General features: G+C 44.6%; 1 pseudogene; it reads left to right on the top strand.

The window, feature by feature from the left end:
- Window positions 1-1,574: 1,574 nt before the first annotated feature.
- Window positions 1,575-2,087, top strand: LOC139441148 (ferritin light chain pseudogene; annotated as a pseudogene).
- Window positions 2,088-4,872: the final 2,785 nt, after the last annotated feature.

The following is a 4,872-nucleotide window of genomic DNA, read 5'->3' as shown; positions in this document are numbered from 1 at the left end:
TACCATTTCTATTCCAAGACACAGGAAAATCCCCCCTTAGACACACCAGGGCAAGGTACCCATTCCTTGGAATGCAGAACTCAGCGTCGCACAGGCAAGCTTCATTGGAAGGGAAGGAAAACGCCTCTGCAGCCTTTCCCTAGTGAACTGCTGCATCTTAAAGTGTGGGCAGGTACACATGTTACCAGATGAACCTGTAGCTAATCACCAGCGTGCCTCGTGCAAATGACTAATTTATGCTGTTTTTAAGGATCGCATTCCAGTCCACAGGAAACCATGCTCCAACGTCTCATTCAACGAGAGAAAGGCTTATCTTAGTGATATAATCTTTCATAATAACTCCAGGACAGAATTATGCTAAAAGTACCCACTTTCCTTCAAAAATGAGAAAGAGAAAAAACAAAAAGATGAAAGGGGGAAGGGGCTCTCATCCTGCCACACAACAGAGAAAATCAGGAGCGACCCAAACACTCCTTCATAAGGCAAACCTGCATCCATTGGATGCAAGTCCCTCTCCACCAAAAAAGCCTGCTGTGCTGCCCTCTATGGGAAGGTCAGCTCACCACTCCACTTGGCAGGGTTTGGGTCCAGCCTTGACTCAGTGTTGACAAGACTGGGAATCTCCCGCCCCCTTGCTCTTTCGCTCATAACCTCTGCCCTTTCCAGTAGGCATAATGTGATCAGAAGTGCCCCCCTCTTAAGGACAACTTAGCCATTTATGTGTGAGACGCTCATGATTGACAGAAGCATACACAAGATGGGGTCTCTGACTCCTTGCTGAGGTTCTCCTGGTTGCTTTGTTTCTGAACCCCAAGAAGGTGGGCTGCAGAATCATGGCCCAAGTTTCGTTGCGGCCCAAGGGGCAAATCCCTAACCTGCAGCTGCTGGCTGACAATCCCCTCATTCTCTAGTTTATGCTCATTTGTTACAGGATAGAAATAACTAAATAACTTGGGGCTTTCTGACACCTCCTCAGGCTGCTGAGATTGAGGGTGTGTTGAGGGAAGGAGACTGTCCTCCAGCCTCAAAGGTTAGGGCTTAGAGTTCTTGCTTTCTTAAATCAAGGCAAATTAATAACTAATTCCAAAAACAACCCACATGTCATTTCTTTCCTATAACGAACAACGGTTCATTATTTCAGACAAAAAAAAAAATCCCTGCAATAAAGCAAATTATTTCTTAAGACAAAATACTATAAAAAATAACAAGAATAGGAAGTAGTTGTCCCTCAAATTGCTGTATTTCCAAAGGATTGTGCTGTATCATTTCTGGGGAAATAGTCATTCTCTCTAAATTGCACTTCATTTTTTCTGTCCTGAGGAAAGGTAAGTTGGAGTGCAATCAATCACAAGAATTTAACAGGTCCCAGCAGTCCCCTTGGCGGTCCCCAGGATCTGTCCCTTGCTTCAACAGTGATTGGATGAACAGACCCAGGGATGCCCCTTCTTCCAGCCTCCGACCATCAGCTCACCTCTTTTCCAGTCACCACCTTCAGAACCACCTCAGCCAACCTCAGCCTCTGAGACCAGCCAACACCATTTTTTTTTTAGCTTAACTGCTATTGCCAAAAAACGATGAGCTCCCAAATTCATCAGAATTATTCCACCAAGGTGAAGGCCACCATCAACTGCCTGGTCAGCCTGCAGGCCTCCCACACCTGCCTCTCTCTGGGCTTCTATTTCCACTAGGACAGCGTGGCTCTGCAGGGTGTAGGCCACTTCTTCTGAGAGGTGGCCAAGAAGTGCAAGGTGGCTGAGCATCTCTTAAAGATGCAAAACCAGTGCGGTGGCCGAGTTCTCTTCCAGGATGTGCAGAACCTTCCCAAAATGAGTGAGGCCAAACTGAGGTCACTATGGCAGCCACTGTGGCCTTGGAAAAGAATCTAAACCAGGCCCTTTTGGATCTGCAGGCCCTCGATTCTACCTGCACAGACCTTCAAGCTCTCCTGGAGAACTACTTTCTGGGTGAGGAGGTGAAACTCATCAAGAAGGTGGGCAACCATCTGACTAACCTCTGCAGACCGGCCAGGCCCGCAGGCTGGGCTGCGTGAGTGTCTCTTCAAAAGCCTCACCCTCCAGCACAGGTAGGAGCATTTGGAGCCCAGAGGGCGTTGAGGGGCCTCTCTGCATCCCGTTGGTGTCTGGCTTTCACCTGAGCCTTTTCCTGCAACAAGTAGGCAGCCTTTTAACCACCCTGGAGCCCTCTCCCATTCCTTGTATCAAATGGAAACAATAAAGCTTTTTGCAGGGAAAAAAATAGTTTAGTAGATCCTCAATTTAGTTATAAATACTGCCTTATACCTACCTTGCCAAAATCACCAGCCAGGTGGCAGACCTGGGCTATCTGTTTCTCCTATGTTTCAGTTAATGCTTCTTTCCTGCATTTCATTCTAATTTTGTTTTGTAACTCTAAGCAAACCTACCTGTACAGGTATGGCGTCTTTCTTCCTAATGCCACATCCCCTAACCACTCTTGAATGTTTCTACTTGGATGGTAGTAGTGACTACCATTTTGGAGCTTTTATCTATCAATAATTAGCATCTTAAATCTCTAAAACTACACTGGAGTAATTATTACTCACCTCGTTAACTGGGGGTCAGAGAAGTTAATGACTTACTGAAAGTCACATCACTTGCCAAAAAAAGTCAAACTGGGAATAGAATACAAAGGTTTTGGACACCAAAACCTACACTCTTTACATGTTAGATGGTCTCAAAGGCAGGAAGAAGTTCCTCATTAGAAGTTGAACTCGCCCTTCCTGCCACAACTTCTCCACTGCCAGTAGTAGTATCACCATTTCCCTTCAGTTACTTTGCTTGTTTGCTTGCTTTCTGACCTGCATTACACATTTCACCATCTATTAAGTACTGAAGAAATTTGGTCTGCAATGCCTCCCAGATTCAGTGTTCTCCAGCTTCATCATCCTGCTTTCTGCACTTGTGATATATATTCTGAGAACAATCTCTTAATAATGTTTTTACCTCCAGTCTTTATGCAGCAAACCATGCTTCATAGGTCTTTTAAATGTGCCTACAGAATACATTGGGCCTAACTTTATATTTCGTCAGTCAGTTAGGAAGCAGTACCACTCTAGTATCTATCCATATCTTATATTTCCAAGCTATTGGAAATCCCTCCACAGTGGAGGTGATTGGTCATCAATAAAACCCCAGGAAGATGCAGATGGCAAAGGGATGTAAGTGAATGACAACCAGGAAAGATCTTGGAATCTAGGGACCTCTCCCTAGTGGACACTAAGGTCTCCATTTGGGATATCCACATTAAAAAATCTTACTCTTTACAGAAAAGAAGCCAAAAGAGCTTCTAAAACCTTTACCTGAACAGCTGTTAGAACTTCAGGTAGAGAAAAGGAAAAGGCTACAGCTCTCTCTCTCAACAGGAAGATGGATTACTAGGTGTCTCCCTCTGGGTTTCCCTGGAAGCAAAGCCTGAGACTACAGCTTGACACAGGCATTCGGCTGGGGAGCGGTGTGAGGAGGCTGAGGGAGGGGAGACAGTGACAAACCAACACCAGGGTCTGTGATCGAGGTGCTGCTGTGGGCAGAGGGGCTGCTTCCACAGGACCTCTGAGAAGTGCACAGAATGCTCCTGCATCTGAGCACAGGGCTGGCATCGGTCCGTTCGCTCCCACTCCCCATGGGCCAAGGGTTGCCCAGGGGACATTAACTACCCGGCACTTCCAGGCCCAACTGGCGGGAAGACAGACTGTCCTCTTTAGGTTGGAGAAAGCTCTGAGGCAGAAAGAGAGCATCTTGACTAACCTGATTATATCAAACATGTTGTAAAATATCCCATATAAAACATAATTGTGTGCCTTAAAATGTAAAGAGTATATATAATTTTGTTTTTAAAAGCACTGTCCATTTTGATACTGCAATTTTTGTTTCATCTTTTTTAACTGATCTTTTTAAGTCCTAAATATTTTTTAAGGTTTCAACCATTTTAGCCAGATGGATAAAATAGCCTTGAAACTCCTTCAAAAACTGTTCAATAGAAACAAGTAGCCACAACTCTACTCCAAACCCTACCCTTTAAGCAGCTGCAAATAGGTACTGAGAATTGGTATTCTCTGAAATTGGTATCACAAGCCTTGACACCAAGCAGCAGCCATTCCCGGTGCGCACAGGAGTGAAAGAACAGCGCGGGGCAAGGAGAAAATGAGCAGAGAAGTAGAATAATAAGAGCAGAACAGAATGGAGAGCAGACCAGAAAAGAGAGATTTCTGGCAATTTCACCTGGTAAAGACTCAACAATTTCCCAGTATAATAGAATTATGAATGACTATCAGAACCATAGGAAATTGACATCATCATCATAAGCCACTTAGCTATTTCTTTAACTGTTCAAAATTCTGATTCCAATGTGGGTTTCTATTTTCACATTAATTTTTCAGTTTTCTTTATGAAATCCAAGTCAGGAGCTTTTCCAGGCATTGGTAAAGAAAAGGGACCATTGTAAAGGTGTGTTCTCCAAAGTAAATGAGCAAAGCAAGATGTCATCTACGAACTACTGCCCTAGCAAGGCTTTTCGGCTCTGCTTCTATCTCTTAATATACTCAGACCGAGGACCTTGTACTGTCTTTGCTCTCTCTCCAGGTCATAGGCCTCCCCAACACTATCTCGCGCTCCCCCATTCCCAGGAGAGCCTGAGAGAATCATTAACCACCTTTAAACAAATACGTCACCAGTGGTACACAGCCACGACTCTGCCACACAGAGCAGCCCAGGTGAAAAAGGCGCAGTTGCAAACACATGCCTGATACAGAAATTTTCCCTGGAGATTTTGATTAAAGATTATATTCAAAACTGCTCTTTATTTCACCTGTCTTGGACCCTTAACCATTACAGAGAT

This window comes from Desmodus rotundus, chromosome 9 (genome assembly GCF_022682495.2).
Source record: "Desmodus rotundus isolate HL8 chromosome 9, HLdesRot8A.1, whole genome shotgun sequence".
NCBI classification, from domain to species: domain Eukaryota; kingdom Metazoa; phylum Chordata; class Mammalia; order Chiroptera; family Phyllostomidae; genus Desmodus; species Desmodus rotundus.
This window is presented reverse-complemented; position numbering and strand designations above follow the sequence as displayed.